This window comes from Taudactylus pleione, unplaced genomic scaffold, assembly GCF_031769625.1.
Source record: "Taudactylus pleione unplaced genomic scaffold, aTauple2 ptg000324l, whole genome shotgun sequence".
Lineage (NCBI taxonomy): Eukaryota > Metazoa > Chordata > Amphibia > Anura > Myobatrachidae > Taudactylus > Taudactylus pleione.
In genome coordinates, this window is record NW_028284725.1 from 1846578 (window position 1) to 1864339 (window position 17762).

General features: G+C 47.1%; 1 protein-coding gene across 1 annotated transcript in view; it reads left to right on the forward strand.

The window, feature by feature from the left end:
* Positions 1 to 10901: 10901 nt before the first annotated feature.
* The window catches only part of LOC148509500 (neurotrophin-4-like), a 106295-nt gene continuing 99434 nt past the window's right edge, over positions 10902 to 17762 (forward strand). The window contains exon 1 of the mRNA XM_088443053.1: positions 10902 to 11407. The gene's annotated coding sequence lies outside the window, so the exon portion shown is untranslated. The remainder of the gene's footprint in view (positions 11408 to 17762) is intronic.

A 17762-nucleotide genomic window follows, 5' to 3' on the forward strand; every position in this document is an offset into this window, starting at 1 on the left:
AACCTGCCTCCCTGCCAGCGGGATCTGCAGCTGGCGGATAGACGATGGCCGTTCAGTGTGTATGAATGACCATCATCTAAAGATATATCTGCAGATCACTCGATCTCTCAGGTGTGTACCCACCTTAACTCATCTATCTATCTATCTATCTATCTATCTATCTATCTATCTATCTATCTATCCCATATCTATCTATCTATCTATTGATGCGTATCCACTAGACGATTAAAATGAGCGATTGAACGATTACGACATCGTTATTGTTCAATCACTCATTAATCGTTCATAAATGATTCATAAATCGTGCATTAAAGTGTCAAAAATGGGCAGCGATGCGCGCTCCCGCTGGTCGTTTTCGACAGCTATCATCATCGCCTATAATGACAGGTTGTGCATGTTCGGGGATGAGGGAAGGTGCCTGCACTGAATGACATATCGTTCAGTGTAGGCACATTGGGTCTGATTCAGACCCACTCGCAAGCGCTATGCGCTTGCAAGCGGGTCAATGATGGGGCTGTGCAATGCTCGTGTGCGAGCCCCGGAGCGAGTGAGAAATTCACTCTCTCTGGGGCTCGCTACAAACGGAGCGGCTGACGATGTTGATCGACAGCTCGCCCCGTTTTGTAGGCGGGGAAGGGGGGTGGCTGGACAAACGGAGGTGTTCCTGAAGGAACGCCTGCCGTTTGTGGGCGGCCCTACTGACATCACCAGTGATATCAGTAGTGAGCTTCCGGCTCTTTTAGAGCCGGAAGCTCACTGGGGCTTGCGGCAGACGAGACCCTGCCACAAGGGTCTTGTCGCAAGCCCGATGGTCGCGACCATCGCGACCATCACCTGGCCGCTCGCAAAAGCTGTGGGTGGTCACCCACAGCTTAGCAAGCGGCCAGGAGGCCGGCATAAAAAAAATACAAAGCGGCCTCCCTCATTCAGAGCAAGCGCTCACTTTTTGCGAGCGACTCTGAAAGAGGTCCATTATCCACTGCACAGGATGAAGACCGATTGCATGATTACAATGTTGTAATCGTACAGTCGTTCCACTCTTGTGTAATGGATAAGCACCATAACTATCTATCCCAGTGATTTTCAACCTTTTCAAGTCGAGACACACTACACAAGATTTTAAAATTGCAATATGCAGCGTGCGTGACCAATGAAAAAACATACACATTGGCTCCCACATAAAATATACACACACATTGGCAGGGGCTGGCTGGCAACTTTTAGCCTGGGGGGCAAATGCATGCAGGCGGCCCTGGCAGAGGAGTAGCGTGTAGCCAGGGTGCCTGAAAGAATGTGCGTGCTACGGCGCCCCCCCCCTCAGGAGAGGACACTCTTATGCAGGCCTCGAGTAGTGCCCCCAGTAGTGGTAACCCTTATGCAGTGCCCCTTAAATAGTGGCCCCAGTTGTAGTCTTCCCCCTATGCAGTACCCCCACTATTGCCCTTTATATAGAGCCCCCAGCAGTGGTCCCTCGATGCAGTGCCCCCAGTGGTAGTCCCCTCCCGCCCTATGTAGTGCCCCTAGTAGTAGTCCCCTCCCCCCTATGCAATGCCCCTAGTAGTAGTCCCCTTGTAGTAGTCCCCCTCAGTAGTAGTACCCCCCTTGTAGTGCCCCCAGTAGTAGTCCCCCCCTTGTAGTGCCCCCAGTAGTAGTAGTCCCCCCCTTGTAGTGCCCCCAGTAGTAGTAGTCCCCCCCTTGTAGTGCCCCCAGTAGTAGTCCCCCCCTTGTAGTGCCCCCAGTAGTAGTAGTCCCCCCCCTTGTAGCGCCCCCAGTAGTAGTACTCCCCCCCTTTGTAGTGCCCCCAGTAGTGGTCTCCTCCTTATAGTGCCAGACCCCCCGCAGTAGACACACATAATATAAAAAAAAAAAAACAATTACCTGACACCTGCTCCTGCTCCTGGTCCCGCCGCCGAGATCAGCTCCTCCGTTCGCCGCTTTGCATTATGGGAGTGACGCGTCACTCCCATTACCCACTGCGGGAGCCGGAAGATGTCCGGCTCTGGCAGGGGGAGCAGCAGCCGATGAGAGTCTGTCTGACTCTCATCAGCTGCTAAAGCAAACACACAGCTGCCGGCTCCGGCGGCTGTGTGTTTGTGCTGTGTAGCGCTGACCGAACTCCGTCGGGTCAGCGCTACACACGCGGTGCAGTCTGTGTCACAGTGACGCTGCGGCCCGGGGGGCACATGGCACCCTGCCCCCCGGTCCAGCCCGCCACTGCACATTGGCCTCCACAGGCATAAAACACACTACATTGGCCTCAGGGATAAAACACACTACACTACAAGTGCGCTAAGCTGACCGCCGTGGCACACAAGACAACCGCTCGTGTGCCACTGCAAAGTGGTTGAAAAACGCTGATCTATCCAGTGCTTAAAGTGGTCCTAGAGAAGTGGTGAAACTCACCCCCACCCCCGGCGCTCTTTAATAAAGTGAAAAGGGGGCGTGGTCTCAAAAGAAAGGGGCGTGGTCACACAATAGTATTTCCAATTAAAATTACGCCACACAGTAGCACAATCTTATTCATATTACACCGCACATAGGAGCTCATTCAGACCTGCTCGCTAGATGCGTTTGCTCGCACCCTGCGTATGCAAATCCAGCGCACGCCCAGCAAGGCAGGCGATCGTACCGGCAAGGCATTAGCATGCCCACTATGTCTTGGCGTGCGATCACTTAGTGTATGCAGACGCCCACCAGCCCACCTGCGCACGTTATCTCCTGGAAGTGCATGAAAACATTGGTACATCGAGCACCATGGGATACGATCGCAGCGCTTGTGGTTGACTATACCCTGTTGCAAGCACTGCGTTCACTTCAGAGTGAAATCCCACCAAGTGACGTGTACTATGACGCTGCCTTTTAATTATGCACGCCTCTGAAATGGCGTTGAAACACTCAGACACACCTGCATTCGCACCTCCACTCCCCCGATTCCAGTGGCCAGCACCTGTCACCACCCACAACTGGCTTTTCCTGTCACTCACTCTGCAGGGCAGTCTATGCGCAGCGAGCGAACGCATCCCGATCTCTCGCACTGGTTCGCGCACGTGCATTGCATGCGCAGAAAGCGAATATCGTCCAGCTACGAGCGTTCGCATAGCAAGCAGGTCTGAATCAGCTCCACAGTGCCCCTGATTCACATTACACCACATAGTAGAGTTCCTTATTCATGTTATTCATGTTATGAGACACAGCAGTGCCCCTTATACACAATGCCCATGGCAGTAGTGCCCCTATTACACATACTGCCCACAGTAGTAGTGCCCCTTATACAATGCCCACAGAAGTAGTGCCCCTTACACATAATGCCCACAGCAGAAATTCCTCCTGTAGTAGTGCCCCCTGTAGTAGTGCTCCCTGTAGTAATGCCCCCTGTGGTAGTGCCCCCTGTAGTAGTCCCACGCGCACACACAAAAACCAAAACTACTTACCTTAAACCCCGCTCCTGCGTCCGCTGCCTTCCGTTCCGCCTGGCTGCTCCTCGGAACTATGGGGGAGACGTCATGACCCCGCTCCGCCTGCCTTAACTGCCCCCACCCTTCCTGCTGCACCGACCTGGCAAACCCTCCAGGAGGGTGCTGTCCAAATGTCGGTAAGTATGACCCAAAGGCAGGAGAAGAAAATGTATTAGTGATATTATCTTATATATATATAAAATTCATTGGTCTGTTTTTTTATTTGTCTGTCCAGTTATGCATTCAGGCACGGCTGCACCGATTAGAATGAAACCAATGCGAGGTGGTCCAGTTGGATCTTGGCCAGGTTTTAGGGGGGTTAGGGTCCCAGTGGGACCTCCTGTTGGTGTACGCTGGGCAGAACTTTGACCTGGTGAGCCTGTTCTGAGACTTCTACTGGATGGATTTGGACGAGAACTACAGAGTGGTAACATTGGATGCCAGAAGACATACTAGGGGGTTGAGGTCCTGGTCGGCCCTCCCATTGGTCAGCCCTCCCGATGTTGTACGCTGGGCAGAACTTTGAACCAGGTAAGCTGGCCAGAACTTTGACCTGGGGAACCTGTTCTGGGCCTCCTACTTGATGGATTTGGACGACATCACATAATTTGGTTTAAAACTTCAGAGTGGTAACATTGGATCCCAGAAGTCAAACTAGGGGGTTGAGGTCCTGGTCGGACCTCCTGTTGGTGTACGCTGGGAATAACTTTGACCCGGGGATGCTAGGCAGAACTTTGACCTGGGGAAACTGTTCTGGGCCTTCCAATGGATGGATTTAGATGAAAACTTCAGAGAAGGGTGGCAATTGGTCTGGGATGCCTAATTGAGTGGTTGGGGTCCCGGTCGGACCTCACGGCAGAGCGTTCCGGGTAGAACTTTCACCCATGGAGCCTGTTCTGTTCCTTCCACTGGGTGGATTTGAACAACTTCACATAATAAAACTTAATAACTTAATAACTTGAAGATTTAAACCCAGGCAACGCCAGGTACTTCAGCTAGTTATTGATAGATAATTAATCAATTTTGGAAAATCTAATAAGTATGAGAGAGAATCACATAGGCTCATACTGTTCTAACCTATTTTCGTATTTATGTGGCACTAAACGTTTATGTATAAAATAACTACAGATGTGTGCTGACCCTGTGTTTTGGTTTTGGATCTGAATTTATCTATGTATTTGGTTTTGCAAAACCACCCTCAAGTGGTATGGACCTGGATTTTTTAAAAAAAAAAGTTTTTTAAAAACAGCTAAACCAGGGATATCCTAAAAATCTTCACTATGGATCAAAAACTATGTTTGCGCCATCACAGGCTATTAGATAATTAAGAGATAATGGTTTATGTATCAAGCAGTAAAAAGTGGAGAAGTGGACCAGTGGTGAAGTTGCCCATAGCAACCAATCAGCCTCCGACCTAGTATTTTATAGACTGTACTTGATAAATGCTACTTCAAAGTTGACTGGTTGCTATAGGCAACTTCTCCACGCTTTTCACTGCTTGATACATAAACCCCAGTGGCACCAGTTAGTCAGAAAGGGAAATGACTGAGCTCCTACGCATGGACAGCTTTTGACACCTAGTAATGTAAAGCTGAGGAGCTGATGCTAAACCCATTTGTCCACAGTGACAGTGATGAAAAGCCCCATGTGCTAGATGGCTGCTGCCAGACCCGGCACAGAGACTTCACGTCAGCTTTGTATGACCTCTTGCAGGTCAACCTCTAGCTGCACATGAGCAACCAACAAAAATAAACCGCTCGCCGTTCAGGGAGATGCTGTATTATATTTATCATGACCAGATCTCTCGTCTAGATGATTTTACTGGAAAGAATAGCAGGGTGTGAGGTTTATCATCACGTTATTAACCTATGGCAAACCGACCCGTCACCTGCACACAGCTGAGCCAGTTATTTTGTGGGCTTAACCGGTACTAAGCCTGTCAATTAACTATAGACATGCCTCATTGTCTCTCAGTGATGATACTAGGGGCATATTTACTAAAGTGCGGCTTTATAGAAGTGGAGATGTTGCCCATAGCAACCAATCAGATCAGTGGCGTAACTAGGGCAGGGCGAGCGGGGTTCGTGCCCTGGGCGCCGTTGGACCGGCGGAGCAGGGGGGGCGCCGCCGGCCACGGTACCGGCCCGCCCGCCCTAGATAGCCAGTGTAGCGCCGACCGCAATGAGTGCGGTCAGCGCTACACATTTGCACAGGACCGGCGCTAGGCTTCCAGCGCCGGTCCTGTGCTGCACGCCTGAGCACGTTCCCTCCCCCTGAGCACTTGCCCAATAGCGCCAGGAGGCGGGCTCGGGTATCTGTGATATATATCGTGTGTACACAGCTATATATCGTTCGTCGGCTGTACAAACGATATATCATACAATGTGTACAGCACATTAAGGGTCTCGTTCAGACCCGCTCGCGAGCGCAGGACGCTTGCAAGCGTGTCGATGTTACCCCAATGCGCATGCGCACGACGTAGGGAGCTCCATCGTGCGCATGGGCGAGACCCGGATAGCGTCAGCCAAGCTGTCGCGCCGGGTCACGCACCAAAGGGGGCGTGCTGTCGATGGTGACTGACAGCACGCCCCCTTTGGTGGGCGTGCCGGGGGCATGGCTGCCAGACAGGCGTTCCCATGGGAACGCCTACCGTCTGGATCCGGCCCCACTGACATCACTAGTGATGTCAGTGGGAGTGATTTTGGCTCTGATAGAGCCAAAATCACTCCAGGGCTTGCGGCCACGAGACCCTACTGCAGGGTCTCATCGCAAGCCCGATGGTCGCGATGGTGTTGACCATCGCGACCATCATCATGGACGCTCGCATAGTTGTGGGTTACAGACGCTCGCATAAGCTGTGGGTGGTAACCCACAGCTATGCGAGCGTCCAAAAGGCCGCTCCACATTTAAATAGGACGGCCCTGATTCAGAGCAAGCGCTCTGGTCAGAGCGTCCGGCTCTGAATCAGGGCCTAAAGTCTCCACTTTGCCAGGTTTAACCTAACATCTTATAATGCTGAAACATTATCATAGATATGCATTTGGATAAGAGTAGGATTGACACCTTTTCTGGAAATATAGCCCTACCTATCTTTCTAATAAGTGAGAAAGTGTGTGTGTGTGTGTGTCTGTCTGTCTGTCCTTTATGCACGGCCAGAGTTTTGTACCTAGCTCCACCAAAGTTGGCATTGTGGCGTAGTTTGACCAGGATTAGGGTATTGGCTATGTCTGAAGTATGCCACGGCTATGGAGGACTACATAGTGTCTGCCAAATAGGCCATGGAGTCTCTGATTTGAAATGATGGTTTAAGAAAGTTCGCTCAGGATGTCTTCCAGTGTCTAAAACTGCACTGATCTGAAGGCACAGGCTGATATGCACCAGTAGTGGCAGGCAGAGCTCCAACAGAAGAGCAGTGAGTCGGAGGATCAACTGTCACACTGCTCCTGCACTGACAGTTACTAATGTACTCCCAAGCACATGTTCATATGCCATGCTCTCCAATGTTGGTCTGCAATGTAAAAATTAAGGCTGCAGATGTACTTCAAGGTCCATTCTTCAAACTGGGCAACGCAGCTAGTATACTACTATTGCCATATAACAATGGCCTGGTGTAAATTTTATTGCTTTGTTATTTGGCAGAAAAATTCCTCATGCTCAGGAAAATTTTAATTAAATGCTAATACAAATTATCGCACCTGTCAAGTGGTTTTTTTTTGTTTGTTTGTTTCAATGACATCCCAGATTTTGGTATGTTTTTTCAATCAACGCAAAGGTGGCAGTAACTGAATTGCGGAAACAGGTTTTTTTTTTACCTAAGGCAATAAAATAAATGCATTGTTATGTTTAAAAAAAAAGGCTGTGGAGCTCATTCAGACCCGCTTGCTAGATGCTTTCGCTTGCTCCCAGCGTATGCACATCTAACGCCCAATCAGCAAGGCAGGGGATCGTACGGCAAGGCATTAGCACGCCCACTATGTCTTGGCGAGCGATCACTTTGTGTATGCAGACGCCCACCAGCCATTCATAAGACGCGCACTTGTGCATGTCATCCCCTGGAAGTGCATGAAAACATTGGTACATCGAGCACCATCGGATGTGCTCTCAGCGCTTGAGGTTGACTATACCTTGCCGCAAGCACTGCAATCACTTCAGTGTGAAATACAACCAGGTGACGTGTACTATGACGCTGCCTGTTAATTACGCACGCCTCTGAAACGGTGTTGAAACACTCAAGTAAGCCTGCGTTCGTATCTCCACTCCCCCGTTTCTAGTTGCCTGCCCCTGTTACCACCCACAAATGGCCTCTCCTGTCACTCCTTCAACTGGACTGTCTATGCTGGGCGAGCGAGCGCTTCCCGATCTTTCGCAGTGGTTCGCGCCTGCGCATTGCGATACATACGCATGCACAGATTGCTAATATCGGCCAGCTACGAGCCATCGCATCCTAGTGAGCGGGTCTGAATCAGCACCTGTGTCCTTTGCATCATTGTTCTGTTAAAAAGTAGCAGGCTGTGTACTTTGCATGTGTTTTATACACCTTTCACACACAGGGCCTGATTCAGACCCGGTCGCAAGCGCTCAGCGCTTGCAACCGGGTCGATGTTTGCCCACTGGGAATGCGCACGACGGAGCCGGCCCCGTCGTGCGCATGTGCGCGACCCGGCTAGCAAACGGGTGCTCCGTCGCTCCGGGTCTCGCACCAAAGGGGGCGAGCTGTCGATGGTGAGTGACAGCTCGCCCTGTTTGGTGGGCCCGCCCAAACGCTTGCCGTTTGAGGGCGGCCCCACTGACATCACCAGTGATGTCAGTGGGAGAGCTTCCGGCTCTGTTAGAGCCGAAAGCTCTCTGGGGCTTGCGGCCACGAGACCCTACCACAAGGGTCTCGTCGCAAGCCCGATGGTCGCGATGGTCTTGACCATCGCGACCATCAACCTGGCCGCTCGCTGTAGCTGTGGGTGGTCACCCACAGCTATGCGAGCAGCCAGGAGGCCGCTTCAAAAAAAACAAAAACGCCCTGATTCAGAGCGAGCGCTCTTTCAGAGCGTCCGGCTCTGAATCAGGCCCACAGTGCAAAAACCCGGGTTTTCATATGTGAACATGCATCAACCCAGGGTTTGTTATGCGTGAACGAAAAATAACCCGGGTCGAATTCCTGGGTCCATGACACTGCTCTGTACCAGGGTCGGGGACTGAGACCTCGGAAATACACGGGTTGATAGACCTGTGTATATCCCGGGTCGTCGGTCTGAAAGGCATATTAGATGCAGTTTTGCAATGTCTTTAAACTCACAGAAAGACCAAAAATTGCTGCATTTTGATGGTGCTTCTACAAAGGAACATAAACTGGAAATGAAATGCTAATGAGTTTTTTTCCTTACAGCGTTCCTGCTGCCATAAGGGTGTGTGCATACGTCACCTGAGCCCTGTTCTATTTGAAGGCAGCTCAAGCAGAACGTTATAAAAGGACTCAATTATCCCTGTAATGATGACAAGAACCATTCACACCGCACCGGGCAAATAAATAGGCCTCTGCAATCATAGGGGTCAAGGATTCTTTTTTTCTTTTAATTGTTTTTTTGAGCTTCATTCTGTTATGTTACACGGCTGGGCAATGAAATACGGTTCCACCAGAGGGACGAGACCCATGTGCACCCACCTAGAAATATGCATTCTGCATAAGTGTCAGTCCATTTAGAATTCGATCTATGCCGCACAGTCAGTTTGATATTTGTGTGTTTTAGGCCAACTAATATCTGATTAAATACTCTTAAAAAATAAAAAACACAGAGATTTCAGGATGTCGTGATTATTTCTGATGGTTTAATACAATAGACTAGAGCAGTCTTTCCCAAACTCTGCCATTACAGTCCAGGTTTTAGGGATATCCATGCTTGAGCCCAGGTGGTTAAATCAAATTGACTGGAGTACTAAGTAAGTCACCTGGATATCCCTAAAACCTGGACTGTAATGGCGGAGTTTGGGAACCTCTGCTATAGGTGTTATAGGAAAATTATAAAATCCAGACATCTTATACAAGGCTCATTTTACTCCACCTGTGCTATAGGCGCGAGATGTTATTTATTAACAGTTATTTATATAGCACGTACATATATTACACACCACTTTAAACAGAACTGTTCCAGTGGAGCTTACAATCTACCACATTACATTATGCCGGCTGTATCTTTTTCATTATTATTTGCATCATTATTACCTATTTAGGAGCTGTTATTTAAAAAAAAAAAAAAAGATGTATGTCAAAGGGATTTAGAAACCATTTACTTTGTATATACAGTATAGAGTTCAGCCTCATGTCACTACCCAGAATCCCTCACTGCAGTGAAAGTACGTTGTGTGATTTTTGCAGGACCACTTTTTTTTGTTAAACCACTTGACCTTTACCACCAGTGTAACATATGCATATAACATTATGTCCACGGGAAAGTAGTGCCTTTTCATTATTAACATTTAAACGATATACTAGGATAGCACAGTGGTTAGCATTACTGCCTCACAGCACTGAGGTCCTGATTTCAGCTCTCAGTCATGGCGCATCTATGTGGAGTTTGTACGCTCTCCCCATATTTGCGTGATGGGCTTCAAAAATATGCTAAAGGGTTATTTGTCTTTTTACAAAAGAAAAGAACCCTAGTGATTGTTTGTCCATGTAATACGGACATAGGACTTGATGGTTTGCGTACATCTGTGATGATGGGAGGATTATGCATGCGCAGAATGTCTACTGCCCATGTGCAGGCCTCCAGTGTCTCCAAACCACAGGCCGATCGACATACTGCTGCCAATTGGGGACAGGAGGGGGTGGTGCCGGATTGTGTTCGTGGAAATGGGGGCGTCACCCCCGTTTTCTGGGAACGCTGAAAATGCTGAATGTGTGCACTGTATGATATCTGTTAATAAATACATTATATATGTATTGTGCATCCTGAGGAAGGGACGTGTAGTCCCGAAACGTTGATGCTTCTGCATTAAATCTTCATTTTTTGTCTGCGTCTTATGAAGTTCTCTGAGTGCCGCCTCTGTGCGATGCATGTATCGGGGATGCTGTTCCCTGTAAGGAGGGCACCCGAGCAGGTATATTGGACTCCACCACTGTGAGTGCCAGATCATTTCTGCATCAGAATATATATATACACATTTTAGTATTACCTGTTTTATTATTTTTATTATTACTATTCCGGATCCATCCTTTTACTGTAACTCAAAAATAATAATAATTGCAAGGAGAGCAGCAGACATGCATTCCAGCTGACAGTAGGAGGCACTTCATGAGTCTGAGGACCTAGTTAAGTAGGCTGATCCACCCAGGTATTTTGCCTAGTGGCCTGGGTGTTATTATCAGGGTGAAATTATCTAGAAAAAAGGGGAGTGGAAGATGAGACACGTCACCAGGGGAGAAAGAGAATTTGTCTATGAGTGAAGTGTATCTCGCCTCCTGCTGGGAATCTCACGGCAGCAAGGATCAGATTATAGTACATATGATAGGAGGCAGCAGCAGCAAGCAGGGAGGTCTCTGTTACTGAGCTGGCTTCTATATGGGAGGCAGGAAGGTGCCCACTGGCCATACCACCAGCACAAGGAGCAGGAGACCCAGCTGGGGCTAATCTACTGTACCTTGCAGATTTGCAGCCTGTTCCCGCATTGCTTTTCCTTCATACTCTCCAGTGGAAGGAGCCTGCAAGAATGATTTTTCTTTCCCTGATGTGGACACAGGTTCTCTCTGCAAGTCTTGGCAGCAAAGTGTCCTGAACAGAAAGAGAAGGGTGCACACGGGCAGTTGGGTGCCCTTTTAATTGCATTTAATACTCTGCTCTTTGATTTTTTTTTATTATTTGGAGTGACAGAAAAGAGGCACAAAAAAAAAAGAGGCAGCGTTCTCCCCTGATCACATGTGTGCCTGGGAGACTGCAGAAGTTACTCACTACTGGGGGACGGTAAGTTTTTCAACTTTACTAAAACTTTTGTCCTTTTTTTTTTTTTTTCCCAGCTTGGAAGTAATGTGTTTATCAGATACATTCCTGCTGGCTGAATCTCTTTCTCCATCTGGTGTATTTATGTCACTGACATATCCCTCCATGCTTGTACTGGTGCCTAAATCAGGCATATTGGAGAAAACTGGCATTTTTGCTGCAGTCTGCTTGGTCATTGTGCTTGTGTGGACCGCTGATTATTATATTGCAGCATTTGTGTGGATTGCAAGCTCTTTCGGCAAGGGATGGTGCATACTGCTATACGTACATGGTGAACTGTTTGAAATATATCTATGGGTTACAGCTGTAGGCAGAAACAGTTCTGCAATCAAAAGTTGCCAAAGCCTTTTTTTTTTTTCTTATTTAAATGATTTTCATCTATCACTACGTTAAATATTGATTGAAAAGAAGCTGAGATTTATATATAGAGAGTCAAAATATATATAAAATATAATTTTATGGCAAATATATAAATATTTTATGACAATATATATAACCAAATAAAATGTGTGTTAATACAAAAAAAAAAGTGCAAAACTTTAGAAAAAATAAAGTCCCAGCATTACAATGATAAGGCGTATTTGGAAAGCATACACTAAACATTGGCTCTATTTTAGCACCCTGTGAAAAATAGACTGTTGAGTATCCAATGATAGAATGCAGAAAAGTAACGAGATTTATTACTTGTGAGTTGGCTGATATATATAAATTATATATATATATATATATATATATATATTTTTTTTTGCTAGTAAAAGCCAGGACAAATGTCTTGACTGTGAAATGTAATCCTGCCTATTGCCTATATGAGTTGGTGTTACTGTGTTATGTAAACAGAGTTGTAAAGAGAGGTTACATGAGGCAATGCTGTACAGGCGTGCGACGCTAACAGTGAGTGCTGCAAGACTTCCACATGCAGCAGGCCACTATAAGTGTACATCTGTATTGTACGTGTGATAAGTAAAGGCGTGAAAAATGTTGACAGCTGAATGACCGAACAGCGGCTGTTTCCCATAGGTGTTAGCCCTGATGACGACAGGCAAAACCAAAGGAAGTATGTTGTTTGCAGACACAAGGCTGAAACATGAATTTGCCAAAATGCAAAGTCTCTAAACATGCTCCATAATGGCATTTATCTGCTTCTAGAATGCGACTTGTGTGCTCATTTTGAAAACCGGAATGTACTACGGAAGTCAATGTATTTTTTTGAATTTTTTTTATTTATTGTTTTTTTGGAATGCGGAGACGGTTGTAAATGTTATTTAATGGCGTGGTTCCAGTAGCACAAAATGGCTTTTACCCACAGCAACAAATAAGGTGTTTAATATTATTACTGGCCAAATAAGTGCATTCATTCATCCGGGCGAGTTGGACATATCTGGTGGTTTGAAGAACACCAGGTTGATTAGCAATATGCAGGCCCAAGCGGTGTGGTTGGCCAGTGACCGCAGACATGCGTCAATTCTGCTCATCAGCTGACCAAAAAAATCAAATCAATGAATCTGGTTTGCTGATTGTTTTGGATATGGTGCAGAGTTTCCCAAATTCCACCATTACAGTCCAGGTTTTAAGGATATCCAAGCTTGAGTCCAGATTGTTTCATCAAATTGACCGAGGTACTAATTAAGTCACCTCTGCTCCAGCATGGCTATCCTTTAAAACCTGGACTGTAATGGCAGAGTTTAGGAACCTCTGATATAGTGCATACATTCTTTGCTTTGGGGCAGCAAAGTAGCACAGTAGTTGCCATTTACTGTTTCATACTGCTGCAGTTATGGGGGTCAATTCTAACCGGAACTATATCTGTATGACGTTTATGTTCTCCACCTGTTTGTGTGATTTCCTCAAACTTCAAAGACATATTGGTAACTTAATTGGATTCTGACCCAGTAGCTATAGTGTGTTGGGGTAGGCAGGGGCTATTGCTAATTACTAAATATTGTCTGTAAATCGATTCTTCATAAGTGTGTAATATATAAATAACTTAATACATAAATTGCAGTCTGCAATTGAACCGCCCCTTTTGCAAAAGTGTAAATGACTAGTGGCTGAATATTACATTTATTTGGTTAGTTTTTACTGCAATACGGTACTTTTCAGGAGTTGCAAACTGCATTGGGCGTCAAAGTAATATTAGGACAATACAGTCAAAAGTGAGCCAATCGCTAGGAACATTTGTCCCATGTGTGGCAGCATAGTCTGATCAAAGACAATTTTTGACTTCTATAGATGACCTGAGATTTTTATTTATTTGAACTATGTTTATTAATTGCATCTTTTTCTCTTGTAGAAGTCGGGAATGGGTTAAATCACAAGGTTTGGTTTTATGCGATAAAAGTAGCCAGGTTGTGCTGTAAGTAATTTAAAGTAATCCAGTTTAGAATTGCTTTCAGCTTTGGTTATTTCATTCATAAAACCAGGCACACAATCAGACAGGGGTGTGTGATTAGTCTGCAGCTAAAAGTCCTTTAGAGTTTCCGTGCCAGCTGTTTTGCATTTTACAATCTTGGGAGTGATCGTGCAAGTTATGAGGCAGCCTGGTTAGGGACCTGTAACTGCACAAGGACTTGGAAAGTTGACACATTTTGCAATCTTGATCCCTATAGAAGACCTTGGACTAGTGAAACACTAATATATGTGGATTCTGTTTAGCATCAATACTGTCTGCAGTCTGACTTCCATTTTAAAAACCTCATAATACCCCCGAGTGTGTTTTATAATACTTTTTCGGTGACTGAAATTTATCAACCTGTGAAAATCATTACTTCTATATTTTTAGTTTGTGTTCGGTACACGGGGGAAAACGTGGTGCTTAACGTAATATAGATCTCACAGCTTTTGATAGTTTAGGACTTGTAAGACTTCTTTTAGAGGCGAACACATGGGAGATTCTGGTACATGTCTCCTTTGTACTCGGCCATCTGTTTTAGTTTGATTTCCCCCCCCCTCGTGTTTCCATAGATCAGTTATGTTTGCCTAGTGTTCGGGTTTTTTGATGGCCCATTTACCAGTGCGGTGACTAAACCGTTTTAATGCCAGAAAGCTTTCCAGTTATTGCTGCCCACCCTCTGTTGGCTGTTTTGGTTGAGTTACAGCTACATAAACTTGACGGTACAGTTTGCGTTTTTAAATGCAATATTAAAGTAAATACTAAATGACAGTGCTAACGATCTTTGTTGATATCAAATCCCTTCAAAGCCATAACTTCCTACTCACAAATCTTTTTCCACTCGTATTGAATAAGCGTTTCCAGGCAATTTTGGCAAACACAGTTCACTTGAAAGGCAAATGATTGTAGCTGTGCTGCAAGCAAACAGTGCTTGTATTCATATTATTTGTCCTTCATCCACTAGGGGACACTGGAGGGCTCATGACAGTGGGGTATAGACCAGTGTTGGCTAACCTTGACACTCCAGCTGTTGTGGAACTATATATCCCAGCATGCCCTGCCACAGTTTTAGCATGCCCTAATAGCAAAACTGTAGGAGTGCATGCTGGGTTATGTAGTTCCATAACAGCTGGAGTGTCAATGTTAGCCAACACTGGTATAGACGGTGCTAAGTGGGAGCTGGCACTTTAAATTTTAGAAGTGTGACTAGCTCCTCCTCCTCCTCTATACTCCCCTACAAGTCCTGTCTTAGATTGTGCCCGAGAGGAGCTGGTAGTGTTACCATATTCTCCAACGGGTTTCTAGAGTTTTGTAATAGTCCTGCTGCGCTGAAACTGACAAGGAATGACAGGCAGCATCTGCCCCTGCCTGTCTGCTCCGTTGGAGTTGCCGAGAGAGACCCACTCGCAACTGCTTGCAGTTCGCCTGGGGTCCCTGACTACAAAAGAGACCACTGTCTCTGGGGGTACTGCACGCAGTGTGTAGAGAGGTCCCCTGTTAGTCTGACAGCCGCCGACAGCCAGGCAGTCTGCAAGTATACACTGGCTACCTGGATTAGCGAGGTAGCCAAGTTAAACAGCTTCACAGGCGGTCCTTTTATAGCAGCGGTGGCTCCAATTAATGGAGCCAGACGGCATATATTATACAGTAGCGGCTATGAGGGGTCTCCCTCACACAGCGCCCTTTCTACACTGATGTGAGTGCCATAGCGGGGGGGGTGGAGGGGAGCCTGACTCAGGAGTCCTGTCCCTTCCTCCCAGCGGCCCCAGCGCTTCTCTGAAGAGTGCTGGCGGCCATTACACAGAGGACACTGTATGCTGCTGATGCTGCGCTGGGACTGAGAGCCAGCCCTGTCCTGTAAGTGCACATCTCATCTTGTCTGTCCCCTCGTCAGTAGATTGCGGCACGTCAGTGGTACATCATTGATCTCCACTACCAGGTCGCGCGACCCGCTCCGGGGAAAGTGGCTTGGGAGTCTGGAGTCTGACTGGGGCGGTACACCTGTCAAACCGTAACGCAGGTGTCCTAAGGCGAGCTCAGGGAGGACAGAAACCTCCCGTGGAGCAGAAGGGCATAAGGTTTAGGCTGGTTAGGAGAGCATTTAGACAAGACAGTAACTACCTTATTCTCTATTAGTTACTTGTTTAAAGTGCCTAGCGTTTTTAGCACTGCTGGAAGCGCTTTTGGGGGCAAGTTTGATATCCCTTTTCTGCCCTTCACTCCTGCCTCTGCATATCTCAGTCTTTACCTGTTAACCCTCTCCACTACACTTTACTGTTGTTTGTGTGGGTTTTGTATGTACCATGGCTGGAAGGGGCTCTAAGGCTTCTCAGAAGTCATTTACCTGCGCAAAGTGTGCAGAAAAGTATACACAGGGGCAGTCACCTAGCCCCACATTCTGTGACAAGTGTAATCCACAGATCACAAAAGCCATGGTGCAGTCCCGTGCCACGTCATCAGGACCCTCACCACAGGTCTGAAAAAAGAGACCGTTGCCTTCAGTTCTCCAGTCGGATGACTCGGAGAAAGAGTAAATGCCGGCTCTAGGGGAGGGCTAATATACTCAGGATTCGCCTGAGGAGCTCCAAGAGGAACCTGAGCCTGTGTCCCTAGGGATAGAAGGGTTAATTTCTGCAATTCGACAAGTATTGCAGATAGAAGATGAGGAAAAAGGGCCTGCACGGCAGTCTTTCTTTTTAACAAAAAAAAGGCAGGTTACTTCTTTTCCAATTTCAGAAGAACTAGATTCTATTCTGGTTTCAGCTTGGGAACATCTGGGTACAAAATTTCAGATGTCCTGGCTGCTGTTATCATCCTATCCTTTTCCTGCAGATAGTAGAAAATCTTGTGAGACTCCTCCTACAGCAGATCTTCGTTCTCTCGTCTATCTAAAAAGACTATTCTACCGGTCCCTGGAGCCAAATCTTTGAAAGAGACATCGGACAGTAGACTGGAGAATACTCTCATGTCCATTTATACAGCTGCTGGGGTGACTTTGCATCTTGCGATTGTAAACTGCTGGACTAACAAGGCTATTGAGTTTTGGGCAAATCTGTTAGCTGATGGGATGAGAGACCAGCTCCCGGTGGAGGAACTTATGCCTCTAGCAGAACACATAGTGGAAGCTGTAGCCTACCTTGGAGAGGCGTCCAAGGATGTTTGTAATCTCACCTCCAGAGCTTCAGCTCTGGTGGTTTCAGTGCGCAGGGTGATTTGGCTTTGTCAATGGATGGCAGATGCGGAAACGAAAAAAGCTGTGGAAGCTCTTCCCTTCAAGGGAAGTGTCCTATTTGGAGTGGAACTTGATAAGTGGATTTCTCAGGCTACTGGGGGTAAAGCCACTTATCTTCCATCGGCTGCTCCGCGTCCTAGAAGGCCCTACTTGGGACCCTCGTTGCGGTCTTTTCGTTCCCTGGGTCGTTTCCGTGGTCGCTCCAGAGGAGGACCTACTACATCCCGTGGGTGCAGAGGTCGTGGCAGATTTGCAGCAACATCTGTTCAACAGGAGAGTAAGTCCACTACCAAACCTAGTGCATGACTGGCTTCCCTCTCACCTGGGGGACCCCAGGGTGGGAGCACGTCTTCGGGACTTCAGAGAAGTTTGGACGGAATCTTGTACAGACGCTTGAGTTCGGGACCTCATCAGCCAGGGATACAAACTCGATTTTCAGTTTCAACCTCCCCCTCGGTTTTTCACAACAGGTTTGCCAATTTGCAATGACAGGAGTGTCGTATTAGAACAGGCGATAGACAAACTACTGTCCGCGAGGGTTTTGGTCCAAGTTCCCAGGCATCAGACCAGACAAGGTTTGTACTCCCAGTTTGTACTCCCAGGGATTGGACTCTCCTCACCACAGATGCGAGTCTGAGAGGGTGGGGGGCAGTGATTCAGGAACACCACTTCCAAGGCCACCGGACCTCACAAAAAGC